The sequence below is a fragment of the Rattus norvegicus genome, chromosome 4 (assembly GCF_021556685.1).
Source record: "Rattus norvegicus strain SHRSP/BbbUtx chromosome 4, alternate assembly SHRSP_T2T, whole genome shotgun sequence".
Taxonomy (NCBI): Eukaryota; Metazoa; Chordata; class Mammalia; order Rodentia; family Muridae; genus Rattus; species Rattus norvegicus.
Window position 1 is genome coordinate 43,164,960 of NC_141537.1, and position 10,294 is coordinate 43,175,253.

At 37.8% G+C, this 10,294-nt stretch overlaps 1 pseudogene; it reads left to right on the forward strand.

The window, feature by feature from the left end:
• The first annotated feature begins 3,094 nt into the window (after positions 1-3,094).
• LOC148006246 (phospholipid scramblase 2-like) lies at positions 3,095-8,176 on the forward strand (annotated as a pseudogene).
• The last annotated feature ends 2,118 nt before the right edge of the window (positions 8,177-10,294 follow it).

Sequence of the window (10,294 nt, forward strand, 5' to 3'; positions counted from 1 at the left end):
TTTAAATTGTTTCTTTCAGAACTTTTGGGAGACGTTTCTTTTGGAAGAAATGGGAGAAGGAACGAAGACAGATTCTTCATTTCTGATTATAGAAACATTGTCTTTAAAGAGGCAGTATACACCAGATTGCAGTGTCTGTATACATAAAATATCAACATACATTAAGTTGTTTGTTGGGCCTAACAGCAATCCAAGAGTTTAAGTATTTTTTTCCAGGTAAGACTATCCATGTTTATCTATTGCTTTACGCTGAACTTTTAGCAACCTTAAACATGAAACATGTTATTTGTTCAGTTTTACATAATAGCCAAAACTTTTAAATGTCAGTTCAATGGCTTAAGATCACTCAGAATGTCCTAGGTGCTCAAGACATTGTTATTTAACTGAGCCAACTGTGATGATGACACCTGCTATGGTTCCTAGGTTTGATCAAATTGTGTATGTTTACTCTGATGCATTAACATCTGGACATCAAGACAGATTCTTGATCATTAGAAAAGGCCTCAAAAGAAAAAAAAAAAGGATTTCAGTACTTCTTTGGGCATTTAAATTCTCCTTGCTGTTGGAATTAGCAGAGTTTAGTGTTTTGCACAGCTCCTTCTACTCTCTGATGTCAGATTCACTGTTTAAACCATGCTGTGCTGGTTGGCACTCCAGAAGCCTCAGCATACGTACCCTGAACTAAAGTACTGTCACACCTCTGCCGGGAGAGCTGAGAAGACTTGGGAACATTCTTGCCAAGTGGCTTCTGAGAGACTTGCAAGTAGATTCAGAATGTGTAGTTCCTCTGGCAATCAAGAAGCGTGGCAGTTTTCCAGAACTTGCCACTGAGAAAGCCCTGCACTTTATGTGACAACTGGCTCTTAAAGGCGAGTGTACTGCGTGTGGATATCCTACGTGGCACTGTATGGTCACTATTGCTCAAGTCCCAGTCTTTTCTGTGGGACACAAACCACAGGTTTCACTGGAAACTGTCCTGTAAATAGTTTTACAATTTTTATAACTGGAGTTTCAGGACTCCAATGATATTTTTTTTTGTTCTTTTTTTCGGAGCTGGGGACCGAACCCCGAGCCTTGCGCTTCCTAGGTAAGCGCTCTACCACTGAGCTAAATTCCCAGCCCCCCAATGATATTTTTGAATTCCAGTTTCTACGGGTGAGTGATTCTGCTGTTTGGAATCTTGGGTAAAGCGAAAGGGTTTTAACTAGAAGCATTCCCTGGAGCTTGAAATATATTTATTCTACCTAATGATTATCAGGCACATTCTTCTTTAAAACAGAGCAAAACAAACAAATATTCAAACAAAAAACTATCTGTGGGCAACTAAGGACTGCTGATAGGAGGAAAAAACTGTAAACAGTCTTCCCTAGGGAAGATTTCCCCAATGGTTATCCAATACTAAAAGATCATCCCTAAAGTCACATACATACAAGTAACATTATACTGGCTGAGAAGATCATATTTACATATTCAAAAGTATATATGTCCATATATGTATATATAGTTTATATTTATTATACTATATGACAACAATTAAAGTAAAAGATACCACAAATTGGAGGTGGGTACATGGGCAGGAAGAAGAAAAAAATGTAATTATTTATATTTTAATTTCAAAATGTAAAAAATGGAAAATGATACGTTTCTACAGGGTTCTTGTTGAACTGAATGGCTGGCCCATGGTACCGTTGTTACTCTTTTGTTTTATTGCCATTAGATGATTTCAGAACTCAAAGATATCAAATAGCACTGTGGGAAGTGAAAGGTCCCAACGTTGCTGGCCAAATGGAAATGCTGTGTTGAAGAAGGCATCAGGATCTATACTAGTGTTGGCTTGGCTTTTTATAAAAGTGTCAGCTAACCCTCTGGGAGAATCATCTCTTCCCACTAATCTAGGTAACATGAAGCAGATTCATTAGCCCAGTGGATTCATCACTAGATAGAAATTGCCACGAGTTCCTGAGAGTAGTTCATTGGTGTCTTGTAGTTTAGGTATTACTGTTTTGGGGTTCTGAAACAACTACAATAGGACAGGTGTTCTTTAAGTGGGAAGATGGGGGTGTTTCTTCAACTCTGTCCAGTCTTCTTTCTTCCTCTCTCTCTCTCTCTCTCTCTCTCTCTCTCTCTCTTTCTTTCTTTCTTTCTTCCTTTTCTTTCTTTCTTTCCTTCCTTCTTTCTTTCTTCCTTTCTTTCTTTCTTTCTTTCTTTTCTAACATTCTTTCTAACGTTCTTTCTTTTCTTTCTAACATTCTTTCTTTTCTTTCTTTGTTTTTGATTTCTTTTACATTTTATTTTACAATATAATGATAATTTATTATTATTATTATTATGCTTATTTTATTTACATTCTGCTCAGTACCCCCCTCTCAGTCACCCCTCCCACAAATGCTTCTGCCCACCTCCCTCCCTTTTTTCTATGCGTTGTTTGAGGACCCCTGAATATCACCATACCCTATGTGGCCAGTATTTTTAATCCAAGTCATTCTTTGTCTTTGTTGATTCATTTTACCTCCCCTCTTGATCCCATGACCACTCATGCCTCTCAGTGAAACATTTATTGTCTTTTTATTTAGACAACATCCTCATGGCTTTTTTTTTTTTTTGCAAAGATCCTTGAAAGAGTCTTTGGTCTAATTCTTTATTAGTTTTTTTCTCTAAAAATCTAGTTTTTGATATTGTATATTGTTTGTTTTCTGCTTTCACCTCCATTAGTTTTATAATTTTTTAACATATAAATTTTATAACATTTATAACATTGTCTTCTAATATTTTGAAATCATATTTATTTTTAGTTCATTCAGGGATATAAATTCATCCCTAAAAATCAGAATACCTGCATAAAAATGTAGGTGAATCATTATTATCTTTACATTTGAAAAGTTACATATTTATTCTTTTATTATTATTGCATTTTTCTTTAGTAATTTAATTATTTGTTATTTGTTTGGGTTTTTTTGAAACAAGGTATCTTGTGCCCCATGTTGACTTCAAACTCTCTATGTAGTCAAAAATGACCTTGAATTTCTGGCTCCCCTGCCTCTACCTTCTGAGTGCTGGGGGATAGGCAGATATAGCTCAGGAAACCATTTTAAACATGCGAATATATAGTAGTCGTACCCTTTTGCCTTCTCAGTTTTTAGTGTAAAGGGATTGTACTCAGAGAACCAAGTATATAGTTGTTTTTATGAGGCTGTTAAGAACTTCCTTAGGGGGAACGTAGCAACTGAGTCTTTTGGAGTGGGGTCTGGAGAAAAGTCACCACTGGTACTGCCTTGGCTCACTTAGAAGCTGCTTGAGAATGGCTTGAAAATGGAGGCTTCTCACCCAGGAACTCACTTTCCACATGAGTATGCTACTCAGTACCCTCCAGCAGCATTCCAAGGACTTCCAGAATACTCTGGATGCCTCATACTCTAGACTAAGTAGCAAGGCCTTCAGTCTGGTTATCCAGGCTGGCTACACACTCACAACAGCTGGCTGTGGAACTTATGATGCAACACCATTTCCTTTTCAAAATGACAGGCTATAGTCCTTGTATTCGTTCATAATGGATGTCGGCATCACCACCTCTTCTGAACTGCCAACTTGGGCTAGAACACTTAAATTAGATAGATCAGATTCTCATTCACCAGTAAATTGAATTTCTGAAAGTGTTAACAGGCTTTGAAACAAATAATGTTTGAAATTAAAAAAGCAAAAACAGCCTTGAACAGATGGTTTGCATTGCTGTGGAAGATACTGATTGTTGCCCTTAAAAGTGCTAAGAAACATCTAGATCTTTCACCTTGACTATACTGGATAATCTGTGCCAATAAGTCATGACTCTGGAGAGACCCCTAAAATGCAATAGTTGTTGCTTCTCTAGCTGCCTCAAGCTGACAGAAATCCAAACTATTCCTGGTGTGCTGAAAAGTTATGTGACTTAGAACTGCCAAAGCTTATTCTTCAAGATGAAAAGAAGGAGGATGTTCTAAAAGTTGGTGGTCTGTGTGCTGCTTCCACCTGCTGTTCGGATAATGGTTTTGAGATCAAGTCTCTTGATGAGGTGTCTAGAGGTGACAAGATTCCCCAAGTAGTGTACTCATTCTGTGAGAGGCCTTTGCAGATTCAGATAACTTTGGGTTCCAGTTCCAGCTATATAACTTGATGTGACAATGAAAGCTGTGAGGCTTGGAAACAAGCGTCTCCTCAGAGATTACATGTTGTGAGTAGGGAATAAAAATCATAAGCATGGTGGGAACTAATGAAAGAAGACAGAGAATGTTTGAAGTATACATGATGAGACTAAACGGGAAACTCATTGCTCTTTTTGTTTCCTCATTGAGATTTGTCAGAGTTACAGTGTAAAATTTGAGGCATAGTATGTTCAATTTTGCTTTCTAAATGATGGCTTTCCTTCTACATAATTGGAATAGACATGGATAATTATCTTTACAAACTTCTAATAAAGTTGATGAATTCAACATAAAAATAAGGAGAAAATGTATGATTAGAAATAAAACATTTTATGGAAAAGTTAAAAAAAAAGAGCTTTCTTAGAAGGTAGCTCAAGGTCATGCTTCGTGCTTATCCCACGTGGATGTAGAAATAAACTATATTGTGTGTTTGCTTGGGACTTTGCTTTGTGTTTATCTATTGGTTGCACATGTTGTTTTTTTGTAAAAAGTTGCTATACCTTATTCATTTTGTACGCTTGAGTTGTCTTCTGAAGGAAAACAATGCATCACAATTATGAACTTAGAAATTTTTGGTAATCATGACAATGGTTTTGCTCCTAGATTTTGAAGATAGTTTTTAAAAAATGTTTAACTTTACCCATCTGTTGCTGGGTTGCTTACGTTATGATTAGGTATTATCTAGTCTTACCCACATTTAATTGGTTTTCTACCTTAAACTCAAATTTTTCTTGGGTGGCAGTTTTCTTAGTGTTTGTATGATTTTTTTATGCACTCATTTTCAATTCTGTATTTTTAGCTGATTAATTTATTCATTTTTAATTTCTGGAGAGTGCTTAGGACGTAGCATTAAGCTAAATTGTATCCTCGCCCATTTTGTTCTCATAATGCTGAGTTTAAACATTTATATTTCTTTCTATTATTTATATTGAAATTTTTTTATACTTGGCTTTGTGTTTCCTGTTTATCATGCCTATATGTATCTTCCTACCACATCTTTCATACCTCCTGCTAGTTTTATAGCAGTTTGTATATAATTATATATGTAAATGTATATCTATATTTGTATAAAACCTAAAAATTTACTGATTACATTTGAAGTCTAGTATCTGAGCTTATGGAATATTTTTTTCTAACAACTTTTAGAGTGGTAGAGTATTTTTAGCCACATTAGACTTCATCAATGTATCTTAAATACTTTACAAAAGAAATGACATAGTGGTCTATCTCTTTATAATCACTATTGTAGAAATTTTTAATCCCAATCTGGGGTTTCTACCCTGCCTTTGACTATTTACTTCCTGGGTAAAAGACACACACAGCCTTTATAACAAGCCTTTAAGGACACAAGAGCTGGGCAGATAGCTACCCTCTATGCTACTAAAATCTATTTCCTATGGAGAACTGAGTTATCACTTACTATGTTTTACCTGGGCTGCTCTTAACTCCAATTGGCCAACCCTCAGGGCCACATTTTCATGACTAGTCTAACCCATGATAGCTTCTCCTTCTTCCTCTACCTTTTCCTATCCCTTGAGGTCTTTCTTTGACCCCAAGTCTGGGAATCCTAAACTCCACCTATCTCTTCTTTCCAACTATTGACTGTTGGCAACTTTAATCACCAATCAGAAATAACTTGGGGACAGGCTCACTTGGGTCTTCGTGCAGACTCCAGGTCTTGGGGCCCACACATAGCATTAAAATAGATAGCAATGCCAAACCTCAACCCTCTACTTAAATTGTTTATTTCACTGCCTTATTATTATTAATTTAATAATAAAACACTATTATTAAATTAATTTAATTTATTTAATTAATTATTTCACTGTCTTATTATTAATTTAATAATAAAACAATATTATTAAATTTATTTAATAATAATTATTATTTGAATAATAAAACATCATTTGTTTCCAATTATCACCTTGTTTAAAAAATGACATCCTTCAAGTCTGGGTTCACTTTCAAGTGAAGGTCATTCTTTGAAGATTCTTTAAGTTGAGGCCAGTGAATCTGTAATCAGTTTGCTACTTTGTATCTTAATGTCCTTATCCAAACTCAGAAATATTGATTTGTCATTGTGTAATACTATAAAAGCATTTACTTTTCTCTTCATATTTTTAATAATTATTCATTTCAGTATTAGGGGAATCGGTAAGCCATTGAAAGAGGGGGATATATTGAAAGGCTAGTTTAAACTCTAGGGGAGCTTTTGGGACTCCACAGAGGGCACCACCATTTGAAAGGAGAATTTGCCCTCTAGCTACTTTTTTCTCTTTTTTTTCTCCTGCCTCTAATTTTGATTTGTTTTGACTCTCACATAATAATTGTCCATATCTGCAAGGCTTCCAATGTTTTTTATTGAAAAATTCATAAAATATATTTTGATCCTATTTTGCCCTCCCCCTACTCCCCCCAGATTCTCTCTACTTCTCCACCGATCCAACTTTACACCTTCTTTCTCTCATTAGAAAACAAACTTTTCTCTCTCCTCCAGCTGAGCAAGATGCCCAAAGGAAAGGAGGCCAGGGGGAAGAAGGTGGCCCCAGCACCCACAGCTGTCAAACAGGAGGCCAAAAATGTAGTCAATCCTTTGTTTGAGAAAAGGCCGGAGAACTTCCGCATTGGGCAGGACATCAATCCCAAAGATATCTAACAGGCTTCGACAAATGGCCCCTCTACATCAGGCTGCAGTGGCAAAGAGCCATCCTCTTTAAGCGGCTCAAAGTACCTCCTGCCATCAAACAGTTCACCCAGGCCCTGGACAGGCAAACAGTGACTCAGCTGCTTAAGCTTGCCCATGGGTACAAGCCAGAGACAAAGCAAGAGAAAAAGCAAAGGCTACTGGCTGGTGCTAAGAAGAAAGCTGTGGGCAAAGGGGACATCCTAACTAAGAGACCGCCTGTCCTCCGAGCAGGGGTTAATACAGTCACCACCTTGGTGGAGAACAAGTGGCCCATACATATACAGCCACCCAATTAGACAAGATGGATGAAGCAAAGAAGTGCAGACCGACAGGAGCCGGATGTAGATCGCTCCTGAGAGACACAGCCAGAATACATCAAATACAGAGGTGAATGCCAGCAGCAAACCACTGAACTAAGAACGGAACCCCCGTTGAAGGAATCAGAGAAAGAACTGGAAGAGCTTGAAGGGGCTCGAGACCCCATATGAACAACAATGCCAAGCAACCAGAGCTTCCAGGGAGTAAGCCACTACCTAAAGACTATACATGGACTGACCCTGGACTCTGACCTCATAGGTAGCAATGAATATCCTAGTAAGAGCACCAGTGGAAGGGGAAGCCCTGGGTCCTGCTAAGACTGAACCCCCAGTGAACGTGATTGTTGGGGGGAGGGCGGCAATGGGGGGAGGATGGGGAGGGGAACACCCATAAAGAAGGGGAGGGGGAGGGGTTAGGGGGATGTTGGCCTGGAAACCGGGAAAGGGAATAACATTCGAAATGTAAATAAGAAATACTCAAGTTAATAAAAAAAAAAAAAAAAAGAAAGAAATCTGTACTCTACCAAATTGGAAAAATTGAAATAAAATTAGTAAATTTCTTGAAATGTACTATTTAATACTTGATATATTCTATTAAAGTTAAATCAAGATCAGATAAGCAATTTAATTGAAAAAAAAAAACAGAAGTCTCAGCTGGTGGTGACTGCCTGTGATGTAGATCCCATTGAGCTGGTGGTTTTCCTGCCTGCGCTCTGTCGAAAGATGGGGGTGCCCTACTCCATCATCAAGGGAAAGGCCAAGTTGGGGCACCTGGTCCACAGGAAGACATGCACCTTCATGTTGCCTTCACACAGGTTAACTCGAAAGACAAGGGTGCTCTGACTAAGCTGGTGGATGCTATTGGGACCAATTATAATGACAGATACAACCAGATCTGCAGCCACCGAGGAGGTAACATTCTGGGTCCTAAGTCTGTGGTTGTCATTGCCAAGTTGGAAAAGGCAAAGGCTAAAGAACTCACCACTAAACTGGGTTAAATGTACACTAAGTTTTCTGTACATAAATATAATTACAAAATTATCTTCCAAAAAAAGAAAGAAAACAAACTCAATTTTGAAAAAGTAGCAAACAAAGCAGAAAAGGAAGGAGGAGGAAGAGGAGGAGGAGGGGGAGGAGGAGGGGGAGGAGGAGGGGGAGGAGGAGGGGGAGGAGGAGGGGGAGGAGGAGGGGGAGGAGGAGGACAACAAGGCACAGGAAACATGCATAGAGACACAAACACACACAAGTGAAACCCATAAAAACACAAATAAAAATTAGAAAACAATCAAAAGGCCAGGAGGATAAAAAAGATGATTATATAATGCAATCTGAGGTTTTAAAAAAAAAGTCTGTGAAACACCTGCTTCCTCTTCTTCACCTATAAAATTGCATTGAAAGAAAGGTCAAAGAGAAGAAATGAGGTGCAGGAAGTACTAAAGAAATTATAAATGCTCTCCATATTAGAGGAGTCAGATATGTTTATGGATTTTAATTTTATGAAGTACTCAGAAAGCCTCCAGATTCTTGTTTTGTAATTTCTTTTACTTTAAAAATATTACTGTAATTATTTTAACCAAATCCTCCTTGCATATAAGACATAAATGAGTTCACTTTGTATTGGCCATTTGCTTGTGATCAAGGAGTGTGCCCTTACGTGTGCTTTATATACCAAGGAAGACTATATTGGAGAATACTAATACTTTCTTTGCAACCAGCTGTTGATTAGATAGCTTCTGGATTAGAATAAAAGTCAAGACCCCCTTTTCCTCTCAGTGCTAGACTCCATGTGGCTTAAAATTGTGTAGGCTCTGTACATGCTGCCAAGTCCCTGCTAGTTCATGGGTATGTCAGTCATTTTGTTTCTGGGAGATACTGTTTCCTTGCTTTCATCTAGCTCTGCTAGTTCTAATATTTAATGCCTCCTTTTATGCAGAGTTTCCTCGGTCCTGAGGGGAGAGACTTGATGATGTCCTGTTTAGGATATGTAGACATGTCTCAGTAGTCCATGGTCTCTTGACTTTCTCAATACTGTCCACTGTGGGTCTCTGTGTTAGCTTCTCAGATAACTGAGCAAGGCACTAATCTATTAGAGCAGATTGTCTTTAAAAGTCATTTAATAGTTGTATTCCCGCAGAACAACAGTATTTGATTTTTTCCCTGAGGCTCTTTGCCTACATAGTCTCTTGGCCATCTGAGCAGTGTCTGTACTGCTGCTTAAGTTAAGGGTTCTCTGAAAGCCCGCAATTTCACCCACCTTGGTTAGTACGAAGATTAGGAATGGACAAGCTGAGAAACATTGATTGTTTCTGAATGAAAACACTTCCAGTTCACAAGACTAATTGTGCTTCTGTTTTGTGGTGTGACCACAAAAACACTAATATTTTAATTTTTTTCAGTTATATATTTTATGTATTTTCCCTTAAAATTTACCCATCAGCTGTGTGTGATTATAGTAGAAGTGGATGACACTGCTCTGACTTACTATAACGCCTTTACTGCAAGCTACTCCGCATATGTATTTTAAACAAGGAAGACATAGTAAAAATAAATGTAGTCAGTGTTGAAAACAAAGTAAAAAAAATTACAAAAGGAGAATCTGAGGGTTTTCTGAGTTTCTAATACATTAAAAACAATAAACATATCTGGCTCCTGAAGTAGGGAAGAAGACATTGATACTTTCTCTGTTACCACCCTGACCTCATTTCTTCTTGTTGACCTTTCTTCCAAAAGTATGCAGTGATCCATGTGGAGAAGAGGAGATTGGATGCCCGGCTTACCTGAGAAGTGTTATCCCCAAGACTGTGAACATCAGAGTTATTTGCTTTGTACCTGTCCTTTATGTAGAGGTGAGTATCATATCACTGAACTAAACAACAATCGCATCTTATCCAGGATTTTGAAGGCACAAATCAACTCATTTTCAGGCATATCTGTGCTCAGTCTGCACCTCCTGAATTTGCAGATCAAGAGTAAAACAATAACTTCTTAAGGTAGTATCACTTTTGTTACTGACATTATATTACTGTTTGTCTAGACATTCCTAACCTCTGAAGCTTTTTCCTTGTAGTCAAAGAAGAATTGCTTTAGCAATAAAAGGCTGTACCCTCAAGTGGCAT